Genomic DNA, 15583 nt, shown 5'->3' with positions numbered 1-15583 from the left:
CCGAGCTGCCAGTTGAAAAATTTCGCTGCAATCCAAATGTATATCAAGCGTGGCCTTCTGTACACGGATTTGCTCGCATTTTTCGGAACATTAAAGTGGCCATACCTACCGACTGCCCTGACGACGACAACGACGACGGGTTGGAATGAAATGTGGGACAACTTGCTGGCCGCGTAACCGGGATTGGACACCCGGACGGTGCAGAAGAAAATTTATTGCACAATGAATAAACATGAAGTAAAGAAGATGAAAAGCTGATCGTCAGAATTGAACTATCATACAGCAATACTGGATGCTGACTCGGGACAAGTCAGAAGGGTAGGTGGGTGTTTGGTGACAGAAAGTAATCCTTCTCGGGAGGAGCGTTGAATTTTTAAAAGACAGTCCGGGAATTAAATTTATGCAAATGAGTATCGCTGGAACTGCAAAGAAATGGAATATTTTCCAACGGTTATGACACGATCAAAAGTGGACAGTGTTATCCTTTTATGTGATCATACTTCAGCGAAGTTTGTCATTAGAATAATTTGAAAATGTCCCTTCGTCGTGCGATCAGAAGGAAAGTAATATCATTAATTTTTAATTTTTCAGCAAAATTTTATCCGGAAAGGAAGCAAATCTGTGTGCCCAAATCCCCGGTCAGTACATTTCACAGGGTGTCTGTCTAAACCTGGAAAACCGGGAATTTACAGGGAATTTTATTTTTCTTGAAAAACCTGGAATATTTAGGGAATTTTGGTTCCACTTAGGGAGTTTTCCAATTATCACTTCATTCGTAATTCAAACGAAGTTTTTCGTTCAGTTTCTCGAAACGTTTCTTAAGGGCACTGAACTTGACAAGCATCTGACAGGTAAGACAACGTGTGCGAACGAGACAAGTTCATTCAGAGAGTCTTGTCACGCTCGCGCTTCGCTGATTTGTATGTGGAGGATCAAAATCGTCGTAAAAAGGAAACAGCCGAAAAAGAGAGACTGGCAACCGTCAAAAGGAAGCATACGAAGCATGTATTGTATAAGAATAAGCATGGCAGACAGCAGGTCTGAGACCCAACATAGAATTTTTTTGAGCTTCAGAGAGGGTCGGAGATCTACTGAGAAATTTGTTGAGCTTCAGGGTAGTTCGTAGATCTTGAGAACAGAACTACAAACAAATTAAAAGTTATTAACAGAAATTCATAAAAACAAAATCACAAGAGAGGTCGTAGATCTTCAGATAAATGTTCAAAAAAAATTTCAAAACTTCAAGCAAGCAAAAATAATTTCAAATCAATTTGTAAAACTATAAGCGAAATTTTGCAAATCTTCAGAGAAATTCGCATAACTTCAGACAAGTCCAAGAATCTACAGTGAAATATAAAGTATTTCACAGAAGTTTGGAGATCCTCGAAGCATTATTCAACATCAGAAAAGTTCGTAGATCTTCAGAACAAAGCTACAGAACTTTGAAAAAAAAATACAGGACTTCTGAAAAAATCACAAGAATCTCAGAAATGTTAATGGATCTTCAGTAAAAATTGCAGAACTTCAGGGAAGTTCGGCGATTTAAAAAAAAAATATTTACACGATGTCAGGAAAATTTGTAGATCTTGAGAGAAACATTTAAAACTTCAAAGAAGCTCAAATATTTTCAGATAAATTTTGACAACTTTAGGTAATCTTCAAGGAAATTTTCAGGGTGACCCTAGAGGAATTTACAAAACATCAGAGAAGTTTGCAGATCTACTGAGAAATTTATTGAGCCTCAAGTTTTTTTTTTTGTAGATCTTGGGAATAGAGCTATGGAGCTTAAGACAACTTTACAGAACTTTAAAGATATTTGCAGGAATTTGACAGAAAGTTTTACAGTTTCACACAAATGTGAGATCTTCAGAAAAATTCGTTAAATGTCAGAAAAGCACCTCAATTCCAAAAACAGTTCGAAGCGAAGTACAAAAGTACAATATTTTGCAGAACTCCATGGAAATCGGAAATAGGTAGATCTAAAGAACTTCAGAAAAGTCCGTAGATCTTAAGAGAAGTCTGTAGAACGTCAGAAAGTTCGTACGTTTTTAGAAAAATTTGCAAAACTTCAGCAAAACTCACAGATCCTCGGGAAAGTTCGCCGATCTTTAGATCAAGAATCCACAAAGAAATTTAAAGAACTTTAGAAAAGTTCCGAGATCTACTGTAAAATTTATTGAACTTCAGGACGTTTCGTAGATCTTTAGAGCAGAAATACAGTATTCAGAAAACTTTACAGAATTTGAAATAAATTTTAGGAGCTTCAGAAAAGTTCAGAGGGTAGGTCGTAAATCTACTCAAAAATTAGCAGATGTTTAAATAAATTTTCAGAATTTTACTGCGGTTCTTAGATTTTGAAAGACATTTGCAGAACTTCAGGGAAGTTCGCTGATCTTTAGATATATTTGCACAGCTTCAGAAAAATTAGAAAAACTTCAGAATACTTCCTAAAACTTCCGGAAAGCTCAAAAATTTCTAGATAATCTTTAATTCTTTAGAAAATTGTATAGATGTTCAGAAATATTTGCAGATATTCATTGAATCATGAAAATCTGCAGAGAAAATTACAGAACTTTCGAGAAGTTTGTAGATTATTAGAAATTTTGTGAACATCAGAGATAATTGTTGATCTTCAAGGATCTTAAATCTTCAGGGATTCAGAAGGTAGATTTTTAGGAAAATTTACAGAACTTCTGAAGGACACACAGAACTTCAAAGAAATCTGTAGAACTACAGAGACATTTGCAGATTATCAGGAATGATTGTTGATCTTTAAAGAAATTTTACCGGAGAACAGAAACAAAACTTCAGGGACGTCAGAAGGTTTGAAGACCTTGCAGAATTGAGTTGTTAACAGAAATTTTCAGAACTCAAGGAATCATGTATATCTAGTGAGAACTTTTCCCACTAGCTTGTCTAAAGTTGGTATCGACATCCTGGCGAAGTTTTGAAATCCATTTTCATCTTCATACCGCAGCTCTTGATGGACAAGATGAGCCAAATTCCTGCCGGTGTTCCTCCTGAGCAACCATTTCCTACCCCACAAAGTTCACCTTCTCTTTCTCATTTTATTTAAAATAATAAAAGCAAATACGTCTGCCGAAACTAGAGCAATTTTCCGGTATTTCATGATGGAAGTATTTACTTTTGATTTCTGATACAGTTTAGTTTTGAAATCTAAAATGACAGTTCTTTCGACATGTGCAAGCAGGTGAACACCAGCAAACAGGGGGGGTTCGATAAAATAATAATGTCTATAATTTGTATGCTTCTGGAATTTTTTTCATTCGACCTGGAAAAACCTGGAAAACTCAGGGAATTCGATTTCTTGGATTGAGTAGACACCCTGATTTCAAAACCACACAGCTACGCACATTCATCGGTGTTATTTTTTTTCACGATAAATTCACCACAACCATCCAGTTCTCAATGGCGTAGCTAAAGAGGGTGACTAGGGGACATTTTTAAGCCATTTTTGTTTATAAATTTTGGTAATTTCTTTCAAAAAGAATTCGAATAGGGTTTTTGATCTAATTTCCGTCCTACTAAGCACAACCCGCCTTTCCATATGTACCGTTGCATTTGATAAAGAGTCACAAATTGTTGAGATATTGTTTAAAACCTAACACCACTTCTTGATTCTAAATTCGTCCTACGAGTTTCAATTCCGTCCAAACGCATTGAAACGACATTAGATTTTCTTCGTCCTACGGATAAACGTAGAAAAAGGGGATTCGCTAGGAGCGCTTCTCTTGTTTTGAGAACAATAAGCGTAAATACATATTCATACAATGCGCTCTATCAGGGTTTATGTTGTAGCTAATGAACTAAAACATAAGAACAAACCTATTATGGATGTGTGCACGGTGAAATCATTGATATTATTGATGTTTCTTGCTCGATAGAACGGAAATGGGCGATTAGGCGCTCTACCCTATCTTGTTAACGTCCTGATCATGTTTTCAGGACAAGCTTGCTTTCAAACATTTTAGAGATCGCAGTAGGCCGCGTATTTTTCGTCAGCGAATTAAATATGTTTTGTTTTAAATTTGTTAATTTGTGTGCTGAAATTTAGTTTCAAGTGTTCATAAAGTTATCATTTAGTAATATATCGTGTTTTGCTTGTGTTTGTCTTGAGTGACTCGGTTGACCTTGAATCCAACCTACAAAATCTTCGACGCAGCTTCAGTTTCATTGTTCGTTGTCGAAAATTGCCTCCCGGGAGCCCGGTTCCCCGAGTTCGGATGCCACATTTTCGAGGTGTAGTTCTGTTCTATTGAGAGATTCGTCACCGTGAGCGAGTTTGTACCCGGTCCGATTGGTGAATTAGCGCGGAGACGTGCTGATAATGTGTCCGTCGCGAGTTTTGGTGGTGATTCGGTGGCCGACGTTGCCGTGAATCAGCAAGTTTTCCACTGTCGGTGTCGGAGATTGTGAGCAACATGAAAGGATACGCCCAAGACTGGACGGGTGGTAGCTGGAGGCCACGAAAGTTTCCTGAGGAAAGCACTAGACGCGAACCTCCTCCCAGATGACCATGGCAATGCAAGACATTTTGTGGAAGTATTACGATTGTTGTTAATAGGTGAATCACGAAATGAGATGCAAAGCGTAGAGAAAATCAATACTACGGAACTCATGGATTTGCAGGATCAAATTAACATGGTGAGACCAGTCCAAATACTTTTTACAATTTAAAAAAAATAAACTTGATACGTGCCAGGATTCAAAAGAACATTTTGAAATTGGAAGTGTGTGTGTAATACTAATATCCAATTGATAGAGGTAATACATACATGCGGGGCTTATTGTAAGTGAAAGTAACCTCGGAATGGGCGTGACTCTTCAGACATTCTGAAATGGGTTGCTGGATCTGCAATAGAGCTATCACCTTCTAACTCCCGGACTAAAGCTGTCTACAATGACCATATATGCGACATTCTTGAGAGAGTTCTTCCATAATAACACTGCCGGCCAGTGGGGCTTTGAGGGAATACGCACACACACACACACACACACACAAGCTTGGATTCAAACATTTTAATTTTACCTAGACTTAATCGTCGTTTTTTTAGGACCTCCCTTAGCACAGCAAGACCATGATGGAGGTGGCTCTGGTTTCGATTCCCGATCCAGTCTACGAATTTTTCGGAATGGACAACTTCTCGACTTCCCTGGGCAAAAAGAGTATGATTGAACTTGCCACACAATTAAACTAATGCAAAAATGCTACAGGCATCGAAAGCTCTCAATTAATAACTGTGGAAGTGCATCTAGAACACTAAGTTGAGAGCACGCAATAAGCTAATACGCGATAAACAATAGGCTGATCTGATTAGAATTGGGCTATCTTGAATCGATTTTTGTGATCTAGATTTCCCATTTTTAGGATCGATTTTTTATTTATTAAAAAAAATCTATCTTTTCGATCTTCGAAGAAGCAAACGAGTGTAATTTTTGAACTGATTTCCTTTAACCCCAAACCTGAATTTAATTAACATACATTCAAAATTAGCATCAGCATTTTTACAACATTAGGAGCGTTCTATAAAATAGGGCTGAGGTTGTAAATTTAATATGTTTCCTCTTTCATTATGACGCATTACGAGAGTTAGGTTGACAACAGGGTTATTTCATTCATTTCACTTAAAAAAATGTTAAGAAGAGATAATGGAATCATAAGATATTATGAATGTGATTATATTTTGTATTTGTATGTAGCAAAAAGAGTTTGTGTTTCACACATAAAACCAGACAATTACGCTTTATCGAGCACTTTAGGAGAGTCGTAATTAGCGATTTTATCCTCTCACTTATTCTTAATTCTCCGCAAACAGCAATCAAACAATCGTAGATTGCGACTCTTGGAAAGCAAAATTGGCACGTCAACCCATATGAACAGCACATTTCTTATAATCTCTTATTGTACCAAATATCATTGTTATTATTATATATTTTTATGTTAAATAGATAAAAGTAGCCTTGGCTGACAACAAAGACTGCAGTCACACCATTTTAAGTATTTCTCAATCAATTCTTCTGCTAAATAAACAAATCTCTCGAAATACACGAGTGAATGAAAATTTAAAAGTTTATTATCACTGCCTACTATGCTCGAAAAGCACGTAAATTTTATCATAGTGTGTTAGTATCGATCTTAATGGCACATATTAGTAACCTTGCAAAGTAGACGAAATATTTAATTATAATTGAAATGTCCGGATTAACCGACCGTCCGGCATTTGCTGCATTACGGTAATTCAGCATTATGAAGAAAATATCGATCCTGCAAATATCGATTCTTTTGTACCGATTAAATAGATGGATCGATTCAAGTGCCGTAAATAAAATCGATCCTCCAAGATCGATCTTTTACTAAAGATCGCCCAATCCTAGATCTGATTTCGTTCGCTTTCTTATTGGTTTTATTTTCTTCGATGAACGCAAAATTGAGCAAAACAGACAACTAAGCTAAACATGAATGATTTTGAGTGTAGTAGCACAAACAAAGTGACAGACGGGGCGGCTCGAAAACATTGGTGACGAACCTGCTATTGCAATTTTTCAGTGTACCACATGGCAACACTACTACTGGATTGTACCACATGGCAACACTAAATGTACTAGAATGTTTTGGTTGTATCTCTTTCACTCTACTCAAAACTGAAATGCATAAAAAATAACAAAATGATACGCTCTTTGCACACTGTCAAAGATCATTGCACATAAAATCAACTTTGTTTAAATCAAAACAAAAATACTAGCCCATCTGGTGTTTTTAAGAAAACTCTTTTACAGTGAACCACATTATTTTAATGGATTTCTTCGCCAGTTAGTAGTCTGTCACTTCGTACTGAGCCTTTTACGATTGCATTCTACTGAGTGAGCTGAGTGAGCTGAGTGAGAATTTTGCAGGAAGAATCACTTTTTATTTTCAAGCTCTAAACATAAATTGACACATTTAAATCGGTACTAACATGGAGAAAGGTATTATATTGTAACACATAAATGCAAGCGTCACGCAAATACTATAAAACTGCTGTGGCCAATGCAACTGATTTAAATCACTGAGCCAAAACACACCTCATTCGACTATTTTAATCGTTAGTGTTCGGTTTTCACTGTTTGTAGGTGAGGATGGCTATTTTGTTCCTGTGGTGCTCACGCGAGGAAATGAATTTTCCCATGCATACTGATATGTGAAGTCTGTAGACAACATTTACGTACGAAGCTTGTAAATCCTGAACAAATGTGATCCAATTAAAACCCGAAAGTAAGAAATCAACTTTGTCTCATAATTGGTTTGAGGTATGAAGAAAACTACTGGGATTCCGAGTTATAGCATTTTGATTTGAAACTATCCTGAAGCTCCTGCAATTTTCCTGAAGTTTTTGATACTTCCTTGAAGGATTTATAAAAAAAATGTTAAAACCCCAAATATCGCAAAATGTCCATGTCAGATTTTAAACAAATGTTTATAAAAAAGCTCATGATAAATGCAATGCAAAATTTTTGGAATCTTTAAAAATACGAACACATAAAAAATTATACAATCATAAGATCAAAAAATTTTGCTCAATTTTTTTTAAACTTTTTGCTAAAATGTTTTTTTCATATAATGTAGCCTCAGAAAACAATGTTTGAGTCATTTTAAATAATATTCGGAGTAAACAGTTTTTGTCAGTTTTCAAGTGTCCATAGATTTGAACATTCCAAAATTTAACAATTTTCATAAGCTTTAAATTGTACACGATCCTTGATGCTGATTCTCTTTGAAATCCTGTCAGGTTGCATTTGAATCTATTGGCAGATTTCAATTGTAAACTCGTCAGTACTTTATTGGAGTTGTCCCTTTAAGCAATCTTCTGAAAATTTCGGTTACAGTTTCCTCAAAATCCCGCTGGAACTATTCTCAAAATGATTGTGCTTTCCTCCTTAGAATTCTCCTAGCAATGTTCATGGACATTTCCTCAGAAGTTATGAGTCAGAACTAAAATAGAATTCTATTAAAAACTGTTACCTCTATTCTCCAGGTAAGTATAAGAGAGGAGCGGACTGGCAGGTCTTGAGCCAAACGAACTGTCAAAGCCAGAGCCAATCGAGTAGTGCCTATCTTGATTGCATTTGCAGTGTTGCTAGAAATCACCTAGGCATAGCTTGCCAAGGCAGTTTGTTTTAAATCCGCTCCTCTCTTATACTAGACCCTTATTAATACCATAATATCTTCGACAAAATTTTTCTTTCGGATGTTACCTTTACAGTAAAAATATAAAAGAATAAGTTTAAACCCAAACTTGATGTCCTAGATTTCCAAAACCATATGAAGATTTTATATTTGATAACATGCACTTGATCCTGAACAGGGACCATACCCTTAGCAATGGACATGCATTGTCATGTTCATTAAGCCTTAATTCATAATTCAGCATAAGTTTCTTAACCCCCTGATATATTCTAGGGTCTTCAACTCGGTCTCCAAATTGTCTTTGAGTTCAGATTATTTGAACTACTGCATCAACCAGAGCTTGAACGATGTCCTCAGCAATGATATAAGTTCAATCAGATGCATACTAGATATGCGCACCATCCACGATTTATTTTCATGTATTTTGGATGTTCTAGGTTCTCCAAATCGTCCCAGTGTTCAGAACAAATGATCTACTAGATCAACCATACGATTGGTACAATGCCCTCAGCAACGGTACACGTACCAATAGATGCAATATGTTTTTCCGTAAAATTCACATGTCATTGTTATGCATATTAGATGTTTGAGGTTCTCCAAACTGTCCTGAGTTTCAGACCAAACGGTCTACTAGGTCAACCACGACTGAGACAATGTCTAGTGTAGTAAAACTCGTTCAACTAGACTCATATAGTCTACATAGTCTATATACGTGCATCAATTACATGTTATTCCATGTATATAAGAAGTTCTAAGTTTCTCAGATCTGTCTGTTATTCAGATCAGATGATCTACTAGTTAAAAAACTAAAACAATTTACTTAGCAACGAACCAATTGCACAGCCAGATTCTTGAAGTGCACATCATTTACGATCAATTTACATGTTTGCAAGAAGTGTTAGGGTTTCCAAACCTAAAACATGTGTTATGAAAGTGGAACCAAAAAAAATATCCTGTTGACCATGAAGATTCTATGACATGTTCTCCAGGGAAATTTACTGAACCAAGAACATCATAAATACACGAAAATCGTTCGTTAAATATGCGCTTGGACTCCTCAATCTTGTTTGGATATGTTTCGTTACTAAATTGACTCAGTCGATGATTATCTAGTAGTTTATTTGAGCTGAACTCCTGTATGATTTGGAGGTCCTACAACATCTAATATACATATAAATGGTTGATAACTTATGTGCATTGATTCCAGGAAGCTGTTTGGACATCATTCGTTGTTATTACCATTGTATCAGTCGTGGTTGATATAATAGATAATTTAATCTAAACTCCAGGATGATTTGGAGGACCTAGAACATCTTATATTCATGGAAGTGCATCATAAACTATGCGCATAGATCCCATAAATCAGCTTGGAAATGTTTCGCTGGTAAGAACATTTAAAGTATAGAATGGAATGATCTTATAGGGTAAGTGAGCCAGATGGCACTAGTACCAACAATCAATACGAAACTAACGATTTCATATTGGCTCACTACATGACTAGCCTATTGGTCCCAAGCAAATCGATTAACGTATCCCATTCTAGTCAAAATTCTAGTACTACACTATGTTTGTTTTGATTCCCTATGAAAGTTTGACAGATAAAATAAGGGGTTCGTGGATTTTCCTATGTTTCGAGGGGTGCATCGATTAGCTTGCGACCGAAGATAGTACCAGAGCTGAGCCAAAAACTTGAGCTCGTTTCTTCGGGACCTTGTGGTCTTAGAGTTACCTCTATGCTAGTACCATAGAGGTAACTCTAAGACTAGAAGGTCCCGAAATAACGTGCTCAACTTTTTGGCTCAGCTCTGGTACTCTCTTTGGTCCCAAGCTAATCGATTCACCCCTCGAAACATAGGAAAAACCAATAACCCCTCATTTTATCTGTCAAACTTTCATAGCGAATCAAAACAAACATAGTAGTAGTAGTAGAATTTCGACTAGAATGGGGTACGTTAATCGTTTGCTTGGGACCGAGAGGCTAGTCAAGTAGTGAGCCAATTTAAAATCGTTAGTTTCGTATTGATTGTTGCTAGTACTCTAGTTTATGGCACTAGGGCCGAACACAAATTTGAAACAAATTTTCATTATTTTAATTACGTAGCTGTATGGCAAAATATACGTTCTAACGTTGTATCGAAATAAAATTGGTGAAGAATGATACAATTTTAAATTTAATATAGTGCCATTTAAAGAACAACTTGAGCCAAGAACTAACTAATACTATATTTAAATTAATCGTAAATGATGCGCCCAGACTCTATAAATCTTTTAGGACATGATTTGATGCTAAGGGTGTTGTCTCAGTCGTGGACGATTTAGTAGATCATTTGATCTTACCTTCGAAGTGATTTGGAGAACCTAGAACATCCTGCTGGCTCTCAACTTAGGTGTTATAGGTGCACTTCCACAGTTATTAATTGAGTGCTTTCTATGTCAACACCAATGCATGAATTTGTATATTGTATTGCCAGCCCAATGATACTCTATGCCCAGGGAGGTCGAGCAAATTTCCAACTCGAAAGATTCCCTCGACTGCCTAAGTAACCATAGGCACGTTATTTCTCCTTTTTGCCTATATACAGCTGAACAACGGCTATACCAGTGTTTGCAAGTTCTGATGAGGCCCGTATATAGCCAAAAAGGCGAAATAACGTGCTTATGGTTAATTGGGTGGTAAGGAAATCTAACCCGCCGCCTCCGACTTGGTAATACCATGCCATTACCGACTAGGCTAGCTAAGGAACCAAATGATACGTATATACTCTTTGAATCTTTTTAAATATTGAGAAATGAAATTGGGTTGTTCGCGGAATGCTAAATAAAACAGCAAAAAAGGTTATCTCCCATTTAATTCCACTTAATTAATTTTGGTATCCATGACAGATACGCATTTCGACTACAATGTTCAGTCTTCATCAGTGTCATTCCCACTAAAGAACTTATCAAAATCTAACCCCCTTAAGTACTCATCCCCTAGGTAAAAAAAGTCAAGATCATAGGTATAAAAAAAAGGGATCCTAAATTGATTCCATTAATCTAGCTGGACATTTTGGTATCCATGACAGATACGTATTTCGACTACAATCCCAAGTAGCAATTATGGTTTTATGAGGGTTCTGCAGACTACGATTTAGACTTGTAGCATGCTTTAAAACCGTGATAAAACTTGCAATGTTACTTGAGATGTGCAGTCTTCATCAGTGTCATTCCACTAAAGAACTTATCAAAACTTTAGTATAGTAAAGAGTAAAGAGATTTGAATAGATTTTTCTCCTTTACTTTACTAAAACCTTTGGTTATTATTAGTTAGGTAGGTTCCAATTCTACACATTGTAGCTTAATTTTTATACCTGTGATCTTGACATTTTTACCTAGGGGATGAGTACTTAAGGGGGTTAAGTTTTGATAAGTTCTTTAGTGGAATGACACTGATGAAGACTGCACATTGTAGTCGAAATACGTATCTGTCATGAATACCAAAATTAATAAAGTGGAATTAAATTGAAGATAACCTTTTTACTGTTATATATAAAGCATTCCGCTAACAACTCAATTTCATTACTTCATAGCTGGACATGTTTTAAAGCTGGGGACATTGTTCAATACTTGGTTGATCATTAGAATGATCAAATCTCCAGGACGGTTTGAAGAACTTAGAACATCTTATATACAATGGAATATTAGCTTAATTGATGCACGTAGGCTCCATGAATGTGTTTGGATATGTTCTGTTTGCTAAAAATATTGTGCAAGGCCTGATTGATCAAGTAGATCATTTGATCTGAGCTCTTGAACGATTTATAAGACTTTGAATGATACATTTAGATTCTATGAACATGACTGAGTACCATACCACAAAAAATCACCAGTGCCTTGGTGTTTTTAGCAATATATCCAAGAATAAGCTCTTCAGGATAGTTTGGACGGCCTGGGGCGTAATAAAAAATAATTTTACTAATATTTAGCTTTTTTTTTGAATGATTATCCAAGAAAACTACTGACAAAAGTTTAATCCTCTCTTTTAAGAAGATACTCTAAGGAAACCTTAGCGTGAAACTTCAAAAGCACAAATGTCAGCTCCAACAAAACCTGCAATAATGTAATTGCTGCTCTTTGTTTGTTGTAACGCTGCAACTAAGGAGTAGCAATATCATATTTGTACGTTTTGTGGAAGTTGACATTTGTGTTCTTGCAGTTTCACGCTAGGGTTTCCTTGGAGTATCACCCAAAAAAAAGTCGTCCCGAAAGGGTTGAGAAATCTAGCTTTGGAATTCTGATGAAAAATCCAAGTTCTCCCAATAGTTCCTTTAGAACTATCTTTAGATTCTGAATCCCATGGAATAATCATCACAATTTTCTTAGAGTGCTTGCCAGAATTTCATTGGAATTACGCTCAGAATTTCCTTTGAATTCTGCTCAGAGCTTGTTTTAAAATCTCCTCAGAAATAACTTTGGAATTCTCCTTCAAATTCTGCTCAATTGCCGTGGAATGCTGCTCTTAACTATCATAACCATCCATAGAATTCAACTGAAGTTCTCCTCACAAAACCCACGAAATTTTGTTCAAAGTATTGATTCATAATCCTTGCAATTCTCCTCGGAATTCCTTTAGGTTGGTTGATTGTCTTTTTTAAGGAGATTTTCAGCCAGACGCTGGTTCATATCCGATCCAGAATTTCTTTATAATATAATCCAGAATTTTCTATGATATAAATTCTTGGAATAATCACAACTTTCATAGAATTTCCTTTTAAACTCTCCCTTCGTAGGGTGATTCGACAGTGATGGCTTGGCACTGCAGTCTTAATTAGTGAAAACACCTCCTCCTCGAAACGTTGGATGTAGATGACATATAAGTGTTTCCACAAATTAAGACTTCAGAGCCAAGCCAAAAGAACATAAAATTTATCCAGTAAGGTCACCCAAGTGGAATAGCCTTGCCAATCATCCAGGGCCCAAAACCATGATTTCTTTTTCAAAAATATGGGATCGTTGACATTTTTCAAGCTTGAGAACCTCAAAATTCCTATTAGGGTCGACTTCTTCACCTCCACTTAAATCTTAAATCAGGCTCACGCCCCCATTAGACAAATTTCCCAGCTACGCCAATGCAAGTGTTATGCCCATTCTAATTTCCCGTTGGCAGGAGACCGTTCAGCCGAGAAAAAGGCTATTATTGCAATATCTATCAGATCGGAAAAGTTGCTCTCCGAAGGGTAAGCGAATGAAGAAAGGGACATGTGAATTCCACACATCGGTAGGTTCTGTAAAATATCCGCGGGCAACTGATGGAGGCATCCAGGCAGAGAAATGAAATCCGCCCAGTGTGGGTACAACAACAATAATAAGAATAATAATAATAATAATCGAGCCGAAATGAAATGATGAAACGAGCGGGAAAATTAAAATGGATTATATTTTTCTTGTGCATTTGCTGGATTTCCATCTGTCTGCTTCCGGATCTCTGGTGATGGTGGGCTATGCAGCCAGCTATGACATGGCGCAAAAGGGCATGCGGTTTAGGTCTCAAGATATTTTTTTTAGTACTGGTTATATGCAACAAGATGGATCATAAAAAGGGTACAAACGAAAGCCGGAAGCTGGCCGACTGTTGTCGAGTGGACGATTTATATTTATTATTATACTTCTGAATTGTAATTAATCTCGTGCACAATGGAAGCCGTGCCAAAATGGTTTTAATTTTGATTTGAAGAGCTGTTGAAATAGTGCTCTTTTCAAACAAAGTGGACATTGTTTTAGAGATAAGGATAGACTAATTTGAATTCACGTTTTCCATTTTCTACTATGCTTTGCCGAGAAATGTTGACCGAAGGCAAGTTGGTTAGTTTGATTATGTTTACGGTGAGACGATATTGAAGGCTCATACGACACACAGAAATACTAGTGAGGGGTGTATTGAGAGCTTGACAACCCACGGTTGCTACTCCGGTTTTGGCAGATCATCTGTAATTGCCCAGAGAACTATCATAGAATAGTAATCATCAGGCAGTTTTTGAGATACTTTAGAAATTGTAGAACGAATCTCTCTGTACCCGACCTTTGAATTTGATCACCAAAGTTTGATACGAGAGCACATTTCCACACTTCCTTGACTCTCGCCTTTCCATTTACGACAAAGTGAGCAACCATCCCTCGTGATGAGACTATGGAGCCGACACTTGTTCAGCACAATGAATTCACCCAGAAGAGGTGACAAATATTTTTGAAACGTTATCTAAAAGACTTATATGTAGGTTATCACAATCCATTCGAGATCCTGAACAGAAAAAAAAAGGTCATCGCAGGTCCAGACTATTTCTCGAAAGACGTTTAAATGCTTCCGCATGATCTGTCACTTGCGAATCCGTCCCGTCTTATAAATGGATGCCACCTAGAACTAGTGCTTTTTTCCGGCCTTATATATTACGGAAACATATAAACTAAAGAATTCACATCCTGCACTTAAATATATCTTAATTACCAATAAATCTGCATGCTGAGGAGTAATAAAGTATTGAAAATGAGCAAGACATCGGCTACCTGCGGATCGGAAAACAGCTGATGTTTTTTTCCAGGGGATTCCCGGGAATCGGTAGATCCTTAAATCCAGTACACAGACAGGTTCATAATTGTTTAAACCACTTAGTTTTGATTAATTAAAATTGCCAGAAGACTCTTCCAAAATATCAACCAAATCTTCTCTCGGAAGATTTTTCTGTCTTCAAGTTCAGAAGTTTCTCTCTGACCTCACCCGAAAAGTTCTTCCAACTTCTCTAGGAACAATCTTTAATTTTGTTCGCCAGAAGCTTCATCCAACACTCCCCGGATTTTTTTTTTTCAATTCACCCCGTAACTCCTACTAGAAGCTCTTCTGATTTCCAAATTAATTTCCTCCAACCTCCTCCAGGATTTTTTTTTTTCAATTTCCTCCGGAAGATACTTTGAAAATTTCCCATGGAAAGTTTTACCAACTTCACTCGGAAGATTCTTCTTAATTCTCCTGGAACTTCCCACATCCCCGTGAATTTGTTGCCTACTTCCTTTGGAGGTTACCGATTTCCCCCTTAATATCCTTTCGACAGCATCCAGAAGTCCTTTTAGTTTCTCCCAGAAATGTCTTCCTACTTCTTTCGTGTAAATTTAAGCTTTAATAAATTGAATTTCACATCATTAAACGTGTAATTTTATATTTTAAATATTGAATTGTTATTGATAGTTATTGCAAATTTAAAAAAAAATATTTTAAACTGTGCAACTATCCTCCACAAGGAAGCTTCTTCCGACATCTCTAGCAAGCTATTTCGAGCTTTCACTTGAAGTTTCTTTTGAGCTCTCACAAAAGTTTCTTTAGACTTCCTCTGTAAATTTCTATTGGATGTTTCATCCGAAATCCTTCTG

General features: G+C 36.6%; 1 protein-coding gene across 1 annotated transcript in view; it reads left to right on the top strand.

The window, feature by feature from the left end:
* The window catches only part of LOC135701628 (uncharacterized), a 326533-nt gene that overhangs the window by 176473 nt on the left and 134477 nt on the right, over positions 1-15583 (top strand). The window lies entirely within an intron of this gene.

This window comes from Ochlerotatus camptorhynchus, unplaced genomic scaffold (assembly GCF_037179485.1).
Source record: "Ochlerotatus camptorhynchus isolate MF236.1 unplaced genomic scaffold, CSIRO-AGI_Acam_v1.1 ptg000170l, whole genome shotgun sequence".
Taxonomy (NCBI): Eukaryota; Metazoa; Arthropoda; class Insecta; order Diptera; family Culicidae; genus Ochlerotatus; species Ochlerotatus camptorhynchus.
This window is presented reverse-complemented; position numbering and strand designations above follow the sequence as displayed.